The 22,407-nt window shown below is 37.8% G+C and overlaps 1 protein-coding gene across 5 annotated transcripts in view; it reads left to right on the top strand.

Moving 5' to 3' along the window:
• The first annotated feature begins 7,702 nt into the window (after window positions 1-7,702).
• MGAT4C (MGAT4 family member C) overlaps window positions 7,703-22,407 on the top strand; it is a 422,340-nt gene continuing 407,635 nt past the window's right edge. For 3 of the 5 annotated variants that reach the window (XM_074574545.1, XM_074574540.1, XM_074574570.1), the window contains exon 1: window positions 7,705-8,022. The gene's annotated coding sequence lies outside the window, so the exon portion shown is untranslated. Of the gene's footprint in view, window positions 8,023-22,407 lie in introns of all 5 variants that reach the window. The other 2 variants (XM_074574561.1, XM_074574553.1) reach the window with 1 other exon arrangement.

Here is a 22,407-nt window from a genome sequence, read left to right as displayed (position 1 = left end):
GGGTTTTGTTTCTTTGTTTTGACATAGGTAAGTTTTTAACTATTTGAATTATTACCGATCTTAACTCCTCTTTTGGTTCTTATTTTTATCTTTGTCAGGTTCAGTACGGTGGCATGCATGTCCATTAATATTTTGGAGGAAACATCCTATGTTTTTCCAGTTTCTGTGTTTCTTCATGGTGTGGTGTCAGAGAGCATGATCTGGTTTCGTTTTGGTTGAAACAAACCAAAACAACACAAAACAAAACACAAGAAAAGATTCACCCTAGGAGAGCACATAAAGCACTCCAACTGCTTATTCAATACATAGAACACATCTAGATACCATGGCAGATGAAGAGAGGGTTGAGAGCTTATGGGTAAGGATTAAGGGGCAAGCAAATATGAGGGACGCTGTTGTGGGTGTTTATTACAGGACTTTAATCACCCTGATATCTGCCGGGAAGACCACACAGCCAGGCATGCACAGTCCAGGAGGTTCCTCCAGTGTATTGATGATAACTTTTTGACACAGGTGGCACAGGAGCCAAGAAGGAGAGGAGCACTCCTGGACCTAGTACTGTCAAACTCAACAGCAAAGGCTTCTTCAAGTAAATTGGAGGCAAAAGGAAAACTAGAGAAGTTGTGGGCCCGCTGTTGAATGAGACAGGAGCCATCATGACAGAGGATGTGGAGAAGGCGGAGTTAATGAATGCCTTCTTTGCTTTGGTCTTTACTGCTCAGCCCAGCCCTCGGGAGTCCCACACTTTGAAGCAAGTAACAGGGAAAGACGAAGACTTCCCCTTGGCTGAGGAGGATCAAGTGAGAGATCAGTTAGGTCAATTAGACATCCACAAGTCCATGGGTCCTGATGGGATGCACCCAAAGAATGCTGAGGGAGCTGGTGAAAGTCATGGCTGGGCTGCTCTCCATAATCTTTGAAATGTCCTGGAGAACAGCCAAGATGCCTGAGGACTGGAGGAAAGCCAATGTCACTTCAGTCTTCAAAAAGTGCAAGAAGGAGGACCCAGGGAACTACAGACCGGTCAGCCTCACCTCCATCCCTGGAAAGATGATGGAACAGCTCATTCTGGGCATCATCTCAAGGTATGTGGAGGAAAAGAAAGCTATCAGAAGTACTCAACATGGATTCACCAAGGGGAAATCATGTCTGACTAATCTGATAGCCTTCTGTGATGGCATGACTGGATGGATAGATGAGGGGAGGGCAGTGGATGTTGTCTACCTTGAGTTCAGCAAGGCGTTCGACATGGTCTCCCACAGCATCCTCATAGGGAAGCTTAGGAAGTGTGGGTTAGATGAATGGACAGTGGGGTGGATATAAAACTGGTTGAAAGACAGAGGTCAGAGGATTGTGATTAGGGGCACAGAGTCTAGTTCGAGGTCAGTGACAAGTGGTGTTCCCCAGGGGTCAGTACTGGGTCCAGTCCTCTTCAATATATTCATCAATGACCTGGATGAGGGGATAGAGTGCACCCTCAGCAAGTTTGCTGATGGCACAAAGCTGGGGGGTGGCTGACACACCAGAAGGCTGTGCCGCCATACAGAGAGACCTGGACAGGCTGGAGATCTGGGCGGAGAGGAACCTTATGAAATTCAATAAGCGCAAGCGTAGGCTGCTGCACCTGGGGAGGAATAACCCCACGCACCAGGACAGGTTGGGGGCTGACCTGCTGGAGAGCAGCTCGATGGAAAGAGACCTGGGAGTCCTGGTGGACAACGGGATGACCATGAGCCAGCAATGTGCCCTTGTGGCCAAAAAGGCCAATGGCATCCTGGGGTGCATCAAAAAGAGTGTGGCAAGCAGGTGTAGGGAGGTCATCCTCCCCCTCTAGTCTGCCCTGGTGAGGCCACATCTGGAGTACTGTGTCCAATTCTGGGCTCCCCATCTCAAGAAGGACAGGGAACTGCTGGAGGGGGTGAAGCAGAGAGCTACCAAGATGATTAGGGGACTCGAACACCTCTCTTATGAAGAAAGGCTGAGGGACTTGGGTCTCTTCAGTCTGGAAAAAAGATGGCTGAGCGGGGATCTTATCAACACTTATAAATACTTAAAGGGTGGGTGTCAGGAGGATGGGGCCAGGCTCTTTTCAGTGGTGCCCAGGGACAGGACAAGAGGTAATGGGCGCAAACTTGAGCATAGGAAGTTCCACCTAAACATGAGGAGAAACTTCTTTACTTTGAGGGTGGCAGAGCACTGGAACAGGCTGCCCAGAGAGGTGGTGGAGTCTCCACCTCTGGAGACATTCAAAACCCACCTGGATGCTTTCCTGTGCAACCTGCTCTAGGTGACCCTGCTCTGGCAGGGGGGTGGGACTAGATGATCGCCAGAGGTCCCTTCCAACCCTATGATTCTGTGATTCTGTGAAATAAAAACTCTGGAAAAATAGACAGTAGATGATGTCAGGACCCCTCAGTGAACTGATACATTTTACAGGACTTATTTTTCCAGTCTTCACATCTTGGTGATAATAAGTATAGTCAACTTCTCTTATAGCAAGTATGAGAGTGCTTGTGTGTGTTCTTCCATTGTATATACCTGTTCACAAAGTATTTAAACTGTACATAAGCTAATAAGAAGAATATGTAGCCTGTAACAGGGATTATGTGACAAACTTTAAGCCCAAGATGGAAACAAGGAAATTGTGTCTACAGTTGCCAGAAAATGATTGATAACTTTTTATAAGGCAGAATTAGGGGACACACATCCTCATGCAGAAATTAAAATAAAAAATTCTTGGATAATGTTGATTTTTTCTCACATCTTTTACTTCTTTGTGGCCTTCTAAACACTTAAGTGGTCTTTGGGTTATAACTGTTCTATTGTCTTCTGTTAGCGTACAAATGTAATAAAGAAAGAGAACTGGACAATCTACCTACCTGCTTATTTTGGGGAGGGGGAAAAAAATCTCACCGTTTAATATTGTATGTTCCAGTCTGAAAACTTGCTTTTCTAAAAGGCACAGTGAAGAAGGCTTGAAAGCAGGAAGTTTAACAATAATCAAAAAGGAGAATGAACACCAGCGTATTCAGAGTATATATTTCCATCCTTCTTCTCCTCACTACGTCTCAAGTGCTTTCTTCTGGGAACCGTATAAAGTGGCAGACCGAAGTTTGAAGAGAGACTTTCAACTGACACAAGCCTCAGTCACTCCTTGTTCTGGGGACACATTTCCGGCTTAAGTAAATTCTCCCGCTAAAGTTGTCTAGTCAGTCCCAAATAGCACACCAACGTCTAAATTTCCTCTTCCAATTTATGTACTTCTATCTTGGATGTTGTTTCCCATGGTACAAGTTGTTACTGTATGAAAACCACTGGCAGAAGAGCAGACTATGTAGTCCCTGCACATTTGATTATGGAGCACTCACAGTGAAAGCTAACACTTTCTACTATTAAATCTTAAGATTAGCAAAATTATTTTCATTGAAGTGTTTTATTTTCATCCAGACCTAATCCTCTATGAATCTAAGAAAGAAGAATGAGCAATAAGCTATGGTCTAAAAAACATGCAATCACTAACAACAGAGCATAACATGTATTTCAAGAGAAAACATGGAAGAAACATATGAAGCAGCTAAAATTATGCAAGAGTTCAATCCACAATAATGTAAAATCTACCTCAAAAAGTTTACTAAACTATTATATGCATACACATTGCTTTTTTTCAAAGTTATGATATGTATAATATATTATATATGAAATATAATGTCTAATATAATATATTATATATTAGATATTAAATATAATATACAGTAGCAAAAAAAAATCTCACTCTCTGACTCTGAAGTTTTCATCTTTGAATTGCATACCTCCAGTCCCACTGGGCTTCCCCATTAGAAGTTCTCCTCTGCTACTAAAATCTAATGCAATACAGGCAGGGTAAAGCACGGAGAAAATATTCTGAATTCATTAACTACTATTTTGTCTCCCGTGAAGAATGACAGGGAAACAGAAAAGACAAACTTTTATCTAAATTGAGTTATTTTCCTCATTGAGAATTTCCAGAGAGTTGTAGTTCTGAAGATTTAGCCAAATATGATTTTTTTAGTGTATCCTATTAGATAGAGGTGGATTTTTTTTAATATTCTTTAGGTATCTGCCTGGTAACTCTGGAATCACACTACTGTTTCCAACCTGAAAATCTGTGACTGTCCATTTAATTCCCCAAAGGATATTAAACTGTACCAGCAGATAAGTTGGGGGAAAAAAAATGTCCTATTCCTTTTTTCTCCTGGTAATGCCTGAGAATTTCTAGTGAATCTATGTCTTGTTCTAAAACTCTGTAAACCCTGTGGCTATGTTTTGCTGTGAGTCTTGGGCCTAACCCCTAATAATCTTCAGGGATTATTAAACCTCTTTCCCTGGAAAAAAAATAATTGTTAGTACTGAAGTTCACCCTTTTTCTTTCTCTGCTTGTTTGCTTAAGAAGAGAACACTGAGTTGAATATGTAGTCAAAGCTGAGAATTTTACTAACACATGTTGGATTACTTTGTTTCGCTGGCTAAATGGCTTCTCTATTTCCTTCCACATCACATTCCAATATCCAACAAGAAACCTCCTTGAAACTTTCATTTTAATATTACTGATTCAAACTACTAAACATGAATGAATCATACCTTGTAAAATAATGATACTGCTAGAAATAATGAACTATGATTATTTTATTTTTAAAATTTCTCCAGGCTAATAGATTTTTGTGAATAGAAACTGAGACACTGATGTGGCTATTTGACCCAAGTTACTGAGACTCTAAGAAAAACAGCAGCTTGTCACACATGAAGCAGTAGCTGCTGAGAGAGGGGAGACGTGAGTGATGATTATTCTAAAATTTATAAATAGCACACAAACGAACCCTGTCTTTAATGCTAGTAGGTGGCTTTCAGCTCTAAAGAGTCTTCCATCAAGCCTTACTTTACTGTGAAGAGGGATGACTTTGGGAACTTTACAGCTGGGTTGTTGCACAGTGAGGTCTTGGTCAATATTTTTTCCAGGCAGTTTCTTTAGTTTCAGCAGCAGATGCTGTACTTGTGTGGGCAGAAGAGAAGAGAAACCTAATAATCTGCCCTGATTTTAGAAGGACATTTTGGACAATAAAGTCTAGCAAAATCTTAACAAAATTAGGAACCATTTTAACAGAGAATATCACTGGCACAATGAACTGAGGATTTTGGTGGTTCCTAAACAAAAAATGGAAATCACAGAATGGTTGAGGTTGGAAGGGACCTCTGGAGGTCAGCTGGTCCAACCGCCTTCTCAAATAGGACCACCTAGAGACAGTTGTCCAGCACCATGTCCTGTCAACTTTTGAATATCTCCAAAGAGGAGGCTCCACAACCTCCTGGGGAAGTCTGTGCCACTGCCCAGCTGCCCTAACAGTAAAAAAGTGTTTCCTGATGTTCAGAGGGAACCTCCTGTGTTTCAGTTTGTATTTGCTGCCTCTGATCCTGTCACTGGGCACCACTGAAAAGAGCCCGTCTCCATCTTCTTCTCAGCTACTTATATGCGTTGATAAGATCGCCCTGAGCCTTCGCTTCTCTAGGCTAAACAGTCCCTGTTCTCTTAGCTTTTTTCATAGGAGAGATGTTCCAGTCCCTTCATTGGACTATCTCCAGTATGTCTGTGTCTCTCTTGTACTCAGAAGCCCAGAACTGGACAAAGCATTCCATGTGTGGCATTACCAGTGGTGAGCAGAGGGGAAGGATACCCTCCCTCAACCTGCTGGCAAAACTTCAAAATGAAAACAAATTAAAAATGTTGACACAAATGAAAAAGATTGACATAAGAATCACAACCGAAGCCGAGCACTCCTTCTTTCACTAACCATGAATCTCTTCTAAACAACATGCTCATACAAAAATAGCTTTGCAGGATAAACTGGGTTTTACATGCCTTACAAGACACAAATAAATTGGCTACTAGTGAAGGTTAAATTCAGCCAATCAAAATTCATATACTTATCCATGTTTTCTGATTTGCAAAATTGCATCAAAAATTCTCTTCAAGTTGAGAGCTTTTTGATATTTGTTTGTTTGTTTTGTTTTTTTTTAATTGTTATATCATCATCTGTTTACATGGAGAATGTACAAATATTAACAGCTGGGGCTGCAGCACATCCAGTCCCATTTAGAATTAAGAAGTGTGAGTGTCACAACACCGGAAATAAAAGTAGAGCAAGGCAGCATGGGAAGCTAATCAATTTTTAATCACTCTAGAAATATACGCTATTTTGGGCAACGTTTATGTGTATTGCACTTACTGAACCATTGGGTCTCACTGAGTGCTTGCATATGCTCCAAGGGGTTGTTGTCATGACAAAGGCCAAAGGAGCTTCTGTTTAAAAGATTTAGGCTGAATGGGATGCCTTCAACATGAAACATGGAGGTTCTGTGGGGCTGGTGGTGGCTTTAGTGGCATAACCCCCAAGGAAATCAGTTAGAGTAGAGCAGAGTTCTGTTAATGTGAGTGTGTTTTACCTCAGGGGAGTGGGGAACAAAACTGACCTTAGCAGTCATGCCCCCAAAATTTTCAGAGTCCTTCATGGCTGTTTGATGAAAGCATGGTCTACAACTATTTCTTGGTGGTATACTTATTTACCATTCTCAGAATGCTCTAGAACCAAGGCTATATTTCCATGTATTCAGCTGCATCTCTGTTTCTTTACAGTTTTGGGTGGGGGCCTGAATTTCCATGATATTGAGAATTCAAATCTGAGAAAGTTATTGGTGGTAGATACCTAGGGCTTCAGAAAGCTAGATCAGTTGTAACTAAATGAAGGATTTGCAAAAGTGCTTGTTTACTAGGGAGCATGACTGACAGTGGCTCTTTAAAATTATTCCTTTTTTAAAAAAAAAAATTGTATCCAAAGTTTGAGAGGATAAAATATTAAACTTCATTTACTACGTGTAATGATAACCTCCTGTGCTTGAGATCTCTATATCACAACTTTTTACATAACCGCTTGAAATCGGTGATTTTGTCAAACAGCTTTGGCAGTAAATTGATATCCAGAGAACTTCAGTTCTATCTTCCTTGTAAACTAGTGCCATCAGAGAAGTGGTTCATAATTAAAGATCAACAACCTGTTACAAGGTTTTTATTTTTTTCAACAAAACTTTTTAGTGGCATGGCAAAACATCAACCACTTTTTTTTTTGATGATTATCTACTAAGGCTAAACGTGTTAATTGTCTGGAATTTTAGCTGTGATTTTTTTTTGTCAATAAATGCTGCCACTTTATCTCCTGGCACATTCAAAATGGAGATAATTGCAAAGAAATCATAATGATTAAAAGTGAAACAGAAAGAACAGATAGTGGAAGAATAATTTGATTATAAGCAGGTAAAGTTTGCGAAACAGTGAAAATTTCCACTACTTAGACTGTTGGACACAGCTATATCATGAAACATGCTGCTATTTATCAGCTAAAAAGTTTATTTGTTTCACATAGAAAAATTAACGGTGGTGCTGTTTTTTCTTTCTCTTTTTTTTCCTTTTTTCTTTTTTTTTTTAACCTGTGGTTTGAAAGAAAGCAACAGTGAGAACGAATTTCATGCTAGTAGACACTCTTAAGACTAGATTTAGCTGCAGTCACATTAGCTTAGATAATGGGAGAATTTTTCTTCATTGAAAATGCTCCCTGTCGCTTAAGAAGAACTCACTGAGGCAGCCTGCCATCTAGCTTTTTCACAGCAAAATAGGCTTGCAGACTGCAGATGAGAGACTCGGGAGCAGAGACAATTTTAACTTAGCCATCCCTAATTTATCTCAAGCTTTTTCAATTCATCTTCACTGCTCTATGCACACTGGAACACCAGATTGTCAACCCCTGGGAACAGAATGCAAGCAGGGATCTAGAGAGCTGTCACATCCTGAGAAATATTTAAATTGTGCTGATTTTCTTCTGGAGTGCTGAGCAGAGGGAATGAAACTCTCCATCAAGTCATAGCTTTGCGGGCAATAGATCAGAGGATACTGCCAGTTTTTCTAATGGATTATTGTTATCGGGCAGGTTCTTCCTGAAGGTATGTAGTTACTCTCTCAATTCATTACCCACACTATTTATCAGGTAATGATCTAATGAACTAGTAATCCAGATACATTAAGAAAAATGTTAACTAAGTAATCTGTATTGATTGAATGATGGCACTTTATTGCAGCATGTTTACAGGTAAAATACTCTGATCTACTTACTGTAGATGCGTCGTGTAGCTGCCAAGTGCTTTGTCAGCAATCCCCCCAAGCAAAAAACAGCCCCTAACCTTTAAACAAAAAGAGCAAAAATCCATTGTGCTGCATATAACATTGCCACAAGTTGATGCTGACTGTCCAGAGAATGTTGTGTTTCTGAAACAATGAATAACGAAGAACAAAATCATACTTCTGATTTTAAATTTGTTATGGGTAAGTATTGATTTTGCAAAATATTTTCCATGCCTGGGTATGGACAGAACTCCCCTTAAAGTAGAACAAATTAATTGTGGAGTTAGATATTTTCTTGTTTGCTATGATGTTCCACCCTTTCTTATAGGGAGTTAGGATTTTTAATTCTGAAAATCTCTGATGCTAGACATGTAACAGAAGCTTGTTGTTGCATTTGTACTGCCAGACTCCAGGAGCTTCTTAATAAAGCATAAGGATTATATACCACAACAGGGTTTTTAAAAACAAAATCTGTAAAGAAGAATTTCTTGCCTTTTAAACTTTTGTGTTTATATAGGAGTTACGGCATCTGTCTCCTCATCTGAAATGCTTACTGCATGTGTGTCAGTGTATCTTGTGAGGCAGGCTGACCTAAAAATGAAAGATCTCTAAATTGCAGAAGCAGCCAGACATTTTTGAACTATTCCAAGCGCGGGAGTTGCTGCAGATATGGAAAAAGCACTGCCACATTCAAGTTAAAGTCCTGGCCTTGTTTCATTCCTGACTTTGCACTCTACCTGAGTACAACAAGCTCTGAGAATTGAACACAAAAAGACAGCAGATGCAGGGCTAAGCAAGAGTTAAACCCTGGAAAAAATAAAAAATCTTACCTGTAGCTTCTTGTCCAGTGCACTTGCTGGGCTGCTCTCATGCTAGCAAGAGTAAATGATGTATGAGCTTGCGTATGGTGTACCCGATAGTGCAGTGGATATGCTGAACTGGATGTTTACTCACAAGTGGCAGATGTTTGTCATATTTTTTAATGTACTACTGAAAGAAAGAAATGAGATAGTAATAAGTAACAAAGATAAGGGCAAACGAAGATTTCAGTAGCCCATAAGGGTTAAAATCAGGAAGTCTGAGAAGAGCATTTTCTAGTGTGTTTACCTTCCTCTATTTACGGAATATAATGTTTTCAAGGCATTAATAATAAACTACACCAGTATATGTTGCTCCTGTATGCAACACCTGAAAGTTCCTTTCCTCTAGAGCCTTGGAAAGGCTGTAGGAAAAAGAAGAGAGATTGTTTCTGTCCCGTTTCCAATGGTCCCCTAATAAAGAACTTCCTTTCCTATGGACCTCAGAAAGACTAAGGCAAAGAGGCTCCCTAGAGGCTCCTACAATCAAGAAGGTATTTTTTTAAAGGAAGTATGCACACTAGCTGTGTTTTTCCCAATCTCCCAAGCTTCTTGTTTAAATATATAGAGACCTCTTAAAATGCTTTTGGATATCTATGGATATTTCAGCATTTCATGCAATCACTTATGAATGTCACAGCCCAAGATGATAATATGGACATTTGTTATTACAGGTGGCTTGTATGAAAACCTAACTTTTCCAAATCAGATTTCATTTTGTCTCCTTTGGGTCAAATTGTATGTTTCCTTTTAAATGTTGGGTTACCTAAAACACAGGCTAATTAAATATAATTGTTTCTGATATATGGCATTGAGAACTAACCAACAGCAACATAAGAATATTTTTTATTATCTTTTCTTCAAAGTAAGATGAAACAAAGCATATTAAAAAAGATTTAAATGGGAGGGTAATATTAAATAGGAGGAAATAAATGAAGATTAGTATCTTTATGTTCTATCTTTACCTTCACATTGTTATGTTTCTTTTTCTCTGCCATGCTGTGCAGTAATAGCTATTCCCCCTTCTCTTGATAGAGTTCTATGGTGTGTCCCCATATTATGCCTTTTTCATCTGGAACTTTCTGCTGCCTTCTGAAATCCTTTTAGGCCATTCATGTAAAGAAATGTATTACAAAATGTGCTGTGGTGTAAAGAGATGAAACTGTTCTGGTAAGGAAGAAAACTCAAGCACAAATTGTTTGTTACAGTGTTAAATACACCCCCTTTAAAGCATAGTCTTCTAGTACAGAAAACTGACCTGTCTTGTTTACATTCTTCATCAGTCCTTAGCCAACACCACTTAATTCCTGTGCTCCACTTTGCTTGAGTAAGTAAGGTTAAGTGTTCACTGTATTCCTTCCTTGATATCTTTTTAGGTTCTACTCCTTTGTGTTCTGCTGTGTGCTAGGCAAGTCATAAAATCAGAAGATCTGTTTTGACATTTTTCTGCAATGCACTTGGTTTTCCTTTGTGCTTATTTAACAGCTGTTTGAGGTTGGAGTTTATTCTTCTCCCTGAGTGAGCCTCTAGAAGGTGCAGATGTTATGTAGAACTTGGTGCAAAAAAGGCACCTTCCTACTTGTGTTATATTCTTCTTCCTTCTTACTTGTTTTTTATTGGAGAATGTGTTTGTGGTAACTATCCTAATTCTGTACAGTGGATTCTATACATCTCCTAGGGACTTTTTGGGGAAAAAAAAAATAATTCATGGCAGTTTGACATTATCTGTTCTTTGAACTATAACAGCTAACTACTGGAAAAAGTGTTTGGAAAAATAAGGGCCTAGGGGCCTGGGTAACGATAGGATTTGCAAAACAAAAATGGATGCTTTCAGGCAAAACCTGCCTATTTCTAACATGAGGATGTGCTATGACCTTATTTGTTTCTTCCCTTTATATGTCCTTCTAGGTTTCAGGACCAACTTGTCACTATTTACAGCATTTTCAAAGCGTATTCTTTTGTTTCAAGTTTATCTTTTATACAGACCATTAGCTAGATAATTCTGTTAAGACTTAAGTGACATTCCGCAAATCTGTGTTTTCACACACATAATTTCACAATTTTGAGTGAGGAAGAGTGAAAAGATGGTTTCCCCTGAGAATCAAGAAAACAAAAAATCACCACATCAAGAAATAGGGGTGGCAAGAATGCACAAAGCTATTTCGTATTTGCGAAGATGTCTTATTTTGGTTTAAATGCTTCAGCACGTTCTCAAACTGTGATCCAGCTTCTTAAATAGTGGGATACCGTGCCTAGCTACAGGTACAAGTCCAAGGCTTCACATAAGTCTTGTGTTGTGTCTCTCTCAGCCCCTTATTTCGGTTATGCAGAATATCTGAAATTTTGGTAGACACTGATATTTAAGCAACTGAGTAGATATCTGTTCATCTTTCCAGGCGAAAAAAAAAAAAAAAAAGAAGAAAAAAAGAAAAAATATAAATAAGTACCAGAATTCACTTCTCCTGCCTTACTCTCTCCCCATCTCTTAAGAGAATTCAGATCAAGTAATAACACAATTCTGGCTACCTATATCCTCCTAACAGACAAAGTTTACAGTCCAAAGTAGCTGGTGTTCCTGTTGAAAGGTACATAGCTCACAAAAATATCAACAAGTCCATATTGTCTTCAGGGTAATATCTTTCAGATTATATATTTTTAAATATAATTTTCTAAAAGTGGATCTGAGTTCCTTTGTTCTATGACTGACCTTAGTTTGATAAATTTTAAGCAAAACATTTTGTTTTAAAAAGCTTCCAAAGATTTGTGGTATTTTGTTGATGGCCTCTGACCCAGTCCCCACTCCCCAAATGATATGGAACCGCATTTGAAAACCTGTAATAGCTACCCCTATTGCCTTTCCAGAGAGCACTAATTTTACAGTAAGAAAACTTGAAGACTTGTAAGCATACAGTTCAAGGATTATTTTAACTGAAGTTTTTGTTGTAGATTTCAGTCATCTTCCTTTCTATGCAATAGAAAGTAAAAATGCCTCAAAAAGTAAGGATTTTATGCCCTTAATCTTTTTTTATGCTTTTTCGTTCTTTTGTATACTGCTGAGAATGGAAGTTATTTTGAAACATCCAGGGTTGGCCTCTTCTTCTTGTCAATAAATACATAACGTTCTCTGCATTAGGTTTTTTTTCAGGTGAAATGAAAAGTTTGGTTTGTTTGGGGATCTTCAGTATTGCTTTTCTATCTTAATGCAGTCATTACAATTGTTGTCTCACATAGAGAGAGAAATAACATTCCTGAAGAAATTATAGTAATATATCTTGTTCTGAACGTCTTTTAATAACCAGTTTGCCTTTTTCTTGCACTGCTGGAAGTCACTGCATTGAAGCCAATGGAATAAAGGGGAGTGGAATCAGGCTCAGTATGTTTAAATATCCCAGTTTGTCCCTACACGCCAATCAGCATGCAGTTCCTATTTTAACCTGTGTCTATTAATAAGGCTTTGAAAGGTAGATTATATGTTTGGACATAAAACTGCTTCTGCTTTACTCTTCCAGTTGCTGCTGAAGACTAGCAACACTTTTGAACTGTCCATAGCTTCTCAAGTTTTGAAAGGTGCTTCATTAGAATTTAGGGCAGATGAACAAATTCTCTTTCAAAGAATTTTAAAGAAGTCCTTGACTGCTTCTTCTTAATGATTGATGATCCAAATTTTCATTATTTTAAGGGTTTGAAACATATGTATTTTATATTGGAATTAATTGGGATACACTTCTAAGATGTGTTATTACACACACTTCTGTTTAAAAAAAGAAATCCAGTTCTAATTTGACTTTTCTGGTAGCAATTAACATTAAGAAACCTTGGCAAGCATGCATATATTTTCACATGAACCAAGAAGCATTTCTAATTTATGTTTTCAAACATGTAGAACATTACTGTGTAAGTAATGATGGAAGTGTTCTCTATAAAATCAGTGTACACTCTGAATCAAGGAGGAGTTGATAACTGTCTCTAGTTAAGCTTTCCCTCTTTTCTCCAGTATTTCCTCTTATCCTTTTTGCCCAACTTTTGTCAGGTTGAACGTTTCTGGTACTGTATAACAAAAGTGAGAGAAACTCAAATTTAAGAGGTTCTGCTTTATAAAGTTGTTATTTTTAAAGAAATACAGGGTCCTGCATGCTTTCTCCACCTGTTTGTTCATATACAGGCTAAGAGTAAAAAGAGGTAATAAGCTATTTTATAGATCCAGTGCTTGTGAAATCATGAAGACAACAGACATTGTCAACTGAATAGATAAAAAAAAATAGTCAGACTCCCAAAATATCTAAATACTGTAAGAAAAATATTTTGGTCTCTTTTCTTTGTTCTCTGTTCCCAAAAGCATTTACAGATCTGTTGCAATTAATGTAGCACAGTCTCCGAAACTTAGCGATGATTTTTAGCACTTTGAAACTACTGAAATGTCACGCCTGTATCCGGCCTTTCTTGCTCAGCAGTTGATTCAGTTCTCCTCCACTCCCTCCTATGTACAAACTGATACTCTCCTTGCTGTAATCCTTGTAAACCATCATATAATACATTTTACTATTGTTCCGTGCAGGAACTGAGGGTGTCCATGAGTACGGTGCAACAGCTGTGCCACTTTAGCATCTTGCTAACATTGAAGGGATATCATGCTATGTCCTTCCCTCTTCTGGAGAGGCTTTTCAGCAGCTTTGACTCTGAAGGTTGCCAATCCCCTCCATGAGCCACTTTAAGCACAAGCCTGATGGAAAGCTAACTCAGCAGAAAAAATGCATACTTTTCCAAAAGTTAATTTGAATCATGTCAGCTAAGGACCTGATGAATATGAGACCTGAATCACATCAGCAAAGACCAGGCATGGTAGTGGAATGGGGCGGAAAGACTGGTTTCTTCCTTTTTGCTGCAGTAAACTGTTAGATTGCAACAACTGCAACATTTAACCTCACCTTAAAACTGCCTTGCACTTTTTGTATGTCTCCCTTACCTCCTGCCAAAAAGTGTCAGTGGAGGAAAGGCGAGATCTCTGCTCACTTTCAGAGAAGGTCTTATTGTTCTGGTGTGTGCCTGCATAGGGAAAAGCAGTCTGGCAGCCAAACAGGGAGACTGAAATCACTTAGAGCTTTGAAGCTTCCCTTGCCATCAAAACACCCGCTGCAACACTAGTCAAACTGGTAAGTCAATAAGAATCTCTAAGAACCGTCTGTATAGTTTATTAGATCCAGCTAAACAAGGCCCCAACCTGAACAGATTTATAATAATGGGAAAATATGTTGACATGCTCAGTAGTGAATTTTTAAGATTTTCTTTAATATTTTTCTTCATGCAAGTTGTTTTCCAAAAACTCTTTGATTTATTTTCTTGGGTTTTTTTTGTAATTTTGGGTCTGTCAGTTCTGTGTCACCCACCTCTCCCCCCCTGCCAGAGTCTGGTTGGTTGTTGGTTTCGTTTGTTTCTGTCTGCCAATGCTGAAGATTAAAGGGACTGGGCACACTATCTGGGTAAATCTTGAAATGTACAACGCTTTGTTTCCAAGTTTTCACTCTGTGTGTTCCTGCATCTTAATCTTCAGCTTGATCAGGACCGTCTTCTTTTCCATGTAGTTCAGACAAAGCATAAATCTTGAGTGGAATTCCTACGTAATAAAATTAAATAGAATCACAGAAGCACAGAATGGCTGAGTTGTGAAGGACCTCTGGAGGTCATCTGGACCAATCACCTCTGGTAAAACAGGACTACCAGGCAGTGGTGGTCAGGCAGTTGGACTAGGTGGTCAATGTAGGTCCTTTCTCTCTGAAATATACTACTCTACTCCATTCTACTCTGTTCTACAATGAAGAAATGCAGAAATGAGCTGATGACTGCACCTATTGGTGAGAAAAAAAAATAACCAAATGAATGAGAAAGGTACTGAATTTAACATGTTTGGTTAAAACTGAAAGAAGGACAATATAATCCGATTTTAGCTTTTGGATAGTGAACAAGACTATGCAAAATACATTTAACTTGAGATGTTATCTGAAGAAAGACTGCAATCTGAATTCTTGTGCAAGGGAATGATTCAAAACTCAAGAACAGTGAAGGAGTAAGGGAGTCCTATAAGGAATCCCTCCATTGTGGTTCTGATATCAAGGGGTTTAAGTACAATCAATTTTCCCTTTAAGGTTCTGAGTTATCTTCAAGGTGGTGGTGAGAACAAAGTAAGTGATGAGGACCTAGTGATCCAAGAGATCGTTTTATCTCAGCAGAAGCCAATATAGGAAACGGAGTGAAGTGTCTCAAATCTGTCAACATATTGGATTCTACCACACTTAAACTATAGGTGGAATGTATAGAAGAAAAAGAGGAAGCAAGATTAAAGGTACTGCTATATGTAACTTTCAGTCTGCCTTGACTGATTGGTTAGTCTGCTATGTAAAATTTATTATATTCTCCTATTTCTCCACTAGTGAGAAACTGTGTTATTATTTTATTGGCTTAAGTCCTTAATTTGAATGCTTACGAGTCTTGACTGTTAGACAAAGGAGACTTGGTATTTTAGTTTTCCAGGTTTCTGGGTGAGAAAGAAGGCTAATATACACATATATTGTAAATATACGTAGTTGAAACTCAGCATTAAATGAGGAGCCACTCACTGTAAATGGGTCATCCCCAAAACTGCTTGTTTACCTTTTTTCTGGATAGAATTACTGTGATACCTTAGGGGAAAAAACTACAGTGATTTACTATTGGAATAGAGCTTATTCATGAAAGGTTGCCTGTACTGAAAGTAAAATTAAGTGTATGAGCCAGAATATTTACAACAAGTTTAAAGCATCTCTTGCTTCCTAAGCCTAGTGAATCACAATTCAAGACCACAGAAGACAAAATACTATATACATATGTATGTATGTATATATATTGTTATATTATCTATTGTTATTAAAATAGTATTTTCTAAATCCTACTAGAAAAGTTTTTAAAAAATCAAAATTAGGCATTTTGGAATTAGGCATGATGAAAAAGCAAGAAATAGTAACTCCTTGCACACTTAACAGTAGCACTAGCTGCAAGCAGCTAATATATTTCAAACCTATCTGCACTAAATACTGTTTGAACTGATAAGATTTTTCTATTTTTCCTGTAGTGGCCAAAAATAGCATAATATTTAGTGTATGGTGTTATATGCTATTTCATGTTACCTGCATAGTTGGGTCCAGCCTCCCGAGGACAAACATAAAACACAACATTCTTTCCTTTTGAGTGATAATATGTATGTAGATAAGCTGAAGGACACTTTGCTATAAACCAAATGTTTTGTCCTCTCTAGACATCTATGTATTGGTCGCTACCCAGATAAACATGTGAGCAGAAATGTTGAACACATGGCACTATAGTGCATTGTTTCATAATGGTCTTGATAGAGAAAACGGCCAGAATGTATGGCTTGAACCATAAAGAGCAAGCAATTGTGTTTTGAGATGATAAAGATCACTTATTCAATGTGATGCATTTATTCAAAATAAAAGTACTGCAAAGAGTATATCTAATGGTATAAGAATGGCAGACTTCCAGGACATTTTGGGGAAATGCTTGGCCTCTGTGTGCAATGAGGTAGTCTTCTAAGTACACGCAGATGAAATCTATTAATTCTTTCCTAGAAATAAATGTGAAAAAATATTCTGCACTGATAAAGCAGTAGGCAAACTCAGTGCCCAGGAAAGATAAAACAAAGTTCTCAAAAACTCCTTAATCCATAATTCCATGCAGATATCTGACTTTTCTTCTGAACAAAATCTGCACGATGTCTTTTCAAATCCTGTATTTGTATGAACGCATAAGGACAAACTATTGATTTCTAATAGCTTGGAACTTCCCAGCTTTAGGGATATTTTAACTGAGGGAATGAATCCTTTCTTGTGACTACCCCTCCTACCTATAATAAGAAATTTGTACAAGACATACACTAGCACTAGATCTTTATGTTAACTTTGTCCCATAGCAAGAGATTCCCGTAGAAATTTCCTGTAGGTCCCTCAACTGCTCTGTGGTGAGGATTTAAATTTTTCAGTATTGTCAAATGGTGTAACTCAACCCCAGGAATGCACAGCTGATGTGCAGTACCCATTCTCTCCCACAGATAGAAGGTATGCAAGTAAACACACATTTGGTTCAATGCCAACACTGTACGTGAAAATTCTCAACTTCAAATGAAACCTGCTTTACCCAAGTAATACACATACAAGGGCTCATACGGAGAGCAATGCAATACTTTGGAAGGCCTTAAAAAGTATTTTAGGCTTCAGTTGTGTACTGTTTTTTTAAGAAAAATTAGATTTAGTTAGCTTCAATATGAAACACTACTTCGTCAGCTAGTGAAAATTTGTTTGGCTTAAAAATAGAAAAGCATAATTTCTGAAGTTTACTGGTTCATCATGACTAATTGAAGTAGCTTATCAACCTGAAATTTTATTCTTAGTGATAGAATTATTCATCCAAAACAATCTGTCTCACTTTTTTAATAACATATTACAAATTTACCATATAGAATTGGTAATCTGTTTGCAGTACTTTGACATGTTTTATTTTCAAATGTATTGTTTTCAGTACCTACAGCAAAAAATGATGTGTATTTTATAACATGTTAGTGCATGTCCTCTGCCTTTTTACTTCATCTAATACTCCATTATTATTTAAAAAGAAAAGGAAGAAAGAGTGACCAAAGTAGACTTGCTTCTGATGTTAGATGACAAGGATTTTTGTATGCATGTTTGTGAGGGGGGGAGAGAGAGAGATGTGAATGATAATGAAAAATAGTATCTTGTGACAAAAAAAGATAGACTTTGATACTGAAATGGAACATTTTAACTTCATTTGAAAATTAGTTTGATGATCCATAACATTCTTACATATACAATTTCAAAAGCCTCTATCTTCTATAATCTTTGCATATAAACATTAAAGAACCTATCTGAAACATAAAGCAGTCTACTTAGAAACTAAAATACTGTTGTATGTTCTGATTAGTATTCTTAGACTGAGAGATAACTGATTTGTATAAGGGACTGTTAAAGAGAATTTCTTTTACCTCTTAGAGATTTCTAGTATGGTTTATTAAAAAGTACAAACCAACTATTTTGTAAACACACAAATTACACTTATCTGCCTGAATAATGATTTTTCTCAAAAGTGGTGATATGCTTCACTGAACGTTTTTGAGAGCCAGGAATAAGACCCAGATATAATTTTCTGGGTAATAATGTTTGTCTTTTCCATAGAAGCCCACTTTGGCAGACAGGATGAAATAATTTCTTCAATACAGAAAGACCTGTGCCTTTTAGTGTAAAATTAATAAAATGCTAACTGCTCTATTTCAAGTAACACTTCTCTGACATTTCTTCCTTGGACTATAGCTCAAGAACTGACATTATGTCAAAAGCACTGGGCTAAACAGGCTTCTTCCTTTCTAAATTCCTTCTTGACCCTGCTTCTCTTATCGATATGTCAGAAAAGAATGTACAGCTGGCTACACAACTAACTAAACTGGAAAAAGTCAAAGAAAAAGTGCCTTTCTAAAATATTTTCCATTCCCATTTAAGCCATCTAATTGGGGAAGCTCATGGGATAATTGCTTTTGAAGGAGGCTGCTTAATTAGCCTCTCTATTCACCACTCTTTTTCTCTCATTGTAGCGGATGTTACAGGGGCACTGAAAACCCTGAAAACAATGAAATCCATGTTACCTTTGTATGTTAAATGCAAGGGTTAGTTGTCAGAAACAACAGCGAGGCATCACACTTCATTTTTTGTACAACGTAACAAGAAGCAACCTCATTTTAGCAGCATGGAGGTCAGCGTGGACGCTCTCCAGAAGCCGACTAGATTACTGTTCAAATTTGTGTGAAGTACCACGTCACAGCTCAAATTGCTACTGTTTACCAAAGCTAGTTTAAGTGCTGGTGTTCTGAATTGCGATCTTACTGTAGACATATATTTAGTATTGCACCTCCTTCATGCTGCAGCATTGCTACTGGGCCCTTGCTCTCCAGATGAATCCTTAAAACACAAGTGGTGAGGCAGTGCAAACGTGACCAGCAGCTCGCTTGGTGCTGTATTTACTGTGTGGAGAAAGGGACTATTATTCTGATCACTCCTGCCAGATTTACTATATAGATTACTACTGTAATCGACTGGCATATTTATATTGAGCAAAATTCACTTTTAAGTTTCTTGCCCTGAAAACCCTGTTCATAACACAATCTTGCGTGAATATTTCTTATTCAATAGGAATTTGATTACTGAAGCAGTAGGTTCACTCATATATTTAATGAAGACCAGTGTGCTTAAAAGCCAAGTTGTGGTTTTAGTAACACATCTATTTAGCATTGGAGATATGTACTATTTACGGACTGTAGACATGTATAGTGACTGTTTTAATGAAATGAGTTTGTATAATGTGGTACTCTTTAATCAATTAGCAGAGAAGGCAACAAAAATATCCTCTTCCTGCAGATACTTCACCCAGTTGTTCCAAATGCTGCCATTGGAGCACATGATGGGTATTTAATACTAAATAGGTTCTCTGGTTTGTATGCTGAAATATTGCTTCATTACTTAAAGAATGTGGTTATAGAACTGATATATTGCATTACTTTGTCATATTGTGTCACGTTGAATTGACTTACAATGTGAACTATGTAACATGATGTGACGCCCTGTAATTTGCCATAATTTGACAAAATACAATTTAGCAGGGCAGAAATGAAAAACAAACAAAACTTTGTCCGTGATGAAATTTGTGCTGCTCATTTAGACAAATGTGAAAAAAATTTTTGCCAGAAAACAGAATAAAAATGTATATCACATGATGGGTATTACCTTAGAAATATTCCCTATACAATACAGTAGAATTGTTTAAGCAAAAGAAATCTTGAAGCTGATGAATACTTAGTCTCACTGAGAGTTGCTTTAAGGAATACCTTGAACAGATGCTATTTTCCTCTAAACCCATCAGAATACAGCACACTAGCCTAGGATCTGGCTTTACAGTAATATTTTAGCACAGTGCACGTCAGCTTTTCTTCCTAAGTCATTAACATAGGTATGTTAAAGATCAAGCTCAGGCAGAAAAAATATTTTCACATGTAGGAGCTGGTGGGCTCATCTTATAGTTTCATATCTGATCATTAAGTCAAGAGATTTATGTATAACATGGAATCCATGTCAGCTGGAACTGACAGTGTCAGGCAGATGCCATCCGCAGTATGAAAAGGTGATTGACAGAAAGTTCATTACTTGACTAGGGGCTTAATTGTTCCGCTTACTCAAAGTAACCCCTTCTTATCAGCATCAGGCAGTCACTGGGGCATAAACCCCTGGGGACTACAGAGAACGAAGAACAACGTGAATGACACAGAAAAAAGATAAAGTTATTTCATTTGTCATGTGGCAATTTTGGGGTTTTTTTTAGGCTGTCCGTATAAATGGGAGAAAAAAATTCTCCAAATAAAGCAGAAGAAAATCATACATGTTATTTCAAGTGATCTTTGCCAAAATTACTTTACTAAGCTACAGGTATATGAAAAAAATCTAAAGTTGAAACTCAAGCTGAGCTTTGAGATGCAGCAATCTTCTATCCTTGCTACAACACAAATTGTCATAATGGCCAATGAAAGAGTAATATGTGAAAAAATACTAAGCACCATCAATTCATGACAAGGTTGTGTTTTTAAAGCTGTCTTCTAAAAGTTTATTCTTTATTTGACATGTAAAAGTGAAGATTCCAAATTTACTTTCTAAACATTTCCTATATAAGTTGTTAAAAAGTACTGAAAGTCTTGATAACCACTGCTTTTGACATATCTCACTGTATTTTATATGAGAGAGTTTCTGGAAGAAGCAAAGCATTTCAGAATTATTTATTTATTTTGTTTTATATTCAGATATATTTTGATTCTTCTCTTTTTTTTAATTAAGTAATTTCTGATAATTTTCTATCTTTTTCTTTATCAGCCCACATATTTTCTTACTTACTTGGGACAAGCTAAAGTCACACTAGGCAAGAACTAACTCTGATTTTTAAGAATATCTATCAGTAGGAAGCTGATAATTTTGAAACTTCATACTTGTCCTTATATTTCGTATGAAACTTAATCAGTCACATAATGTGTGACAACAGCATCTTCTAATTAATGATATGAGGGAGTACATGAAGGAAATGCGCAGCCTGATTACCCATGTCTTATACCAGGCCTTTTTGAAGGACTAGTGCCACAATCACTTTAGTTTAGCATAACATGGCCCTGCTCTGACTGGAGAGGTTAAGTCAAATGTCCTTCAGATATTCTTCCTATCTAAATTTATCTATGATCCTATGAGTCTATGTAATAATGATTCTATAGGTCTATGATTCTATGAATAAAATTATTTGAGCATGCATAGAGGTTAGAAAGAGTACATACACAAGAAGCAATATCACAGAACCACAGAATTAATGAGGTTGGCAAGGACCTCTGCAGATCATCTGTTCCTCATGTTCCTCATCGAGTTAGGTTTTGAACATCTCCAGGGATGGGGATGCTATAAAATGTATGGCAAATCTGTTCCTGTGCATGATCACCCTCACAGTGAAAAAGTTCTTTGTTATGTTTAAGAGGAATTTCCTGTATTTCAGTTTGTGATCATTGCCTCTTATCCTCTCACTAGATAACACTGAGAAGAATCAGGTTCTGTCTTCTTTACACCTCTATTGAAATGGATAAGATCACCTCTGAGACTTTTCTTCTCCAGACTGAACAGACCCAGCTCTCTTAGCCTCTCTTCAAGGCCTTAGTCATCTTTGTGGACTTTGCTGGACTTGCTGCAGTAAGTCCATGTCTCTCTTGGACTGGGGAACCCAGAACTGGACCCTTCAGGGCTGAGGAGAGGGGAAAGGATGGCTTACCTCAACCTGCTGGCAGTACTCTGCATAATGCATCCCAGGAGGTTCCTGGATTTCATTGCTGCAAGGGCACATTGCTGGCTCATGGTCAACTTGTTCACCAGTACCTCCTGCAAACCTGATTCTTAGCCAGTTGGCCACCAGTGTGTATTAATTAGTACCTGGTGTTGTTCCTCCCCAGGTGCAGGACTTAGTATTTTCCTTTGAGGAACATCATGAGGTTCCTCTCTGCACATTTTTACAGCCTGTTGAGGTCCTTTTGGATGGCAGTGCACCCATCTCATGCATCCTTGACACTCCACCCAGTTTTATATCATCTACAAGCATGTTCAAGGTACACTCTGTCCCATCATCCAGGTGTTAATGAAGAAGTAAAAAAAATTGGCCTTGTTATTGGTCAGTAGTGACTGAAGGCACATGTAACCAGTAAAGACTAAAGTGAACAAGGCATTATGT

Source organism: Larus michahellis, chromosome 1 (assembly GCF_964199755.1).
Source record: "Larus michahellis chromosome 1, bLarMic1.1, whole genome shotgun sequence".
Lineage (NCBI taxonomy): Eukaryota > Metazoa > Chordata > Aves > Charadriiformes > Laridae > Larus > Larus michahellis.
The sequence above is the reverse complement of the archived record's forward strand: the minus strand, read 5'-3'. Positions and strand labels throughout refer to the sequence as shown.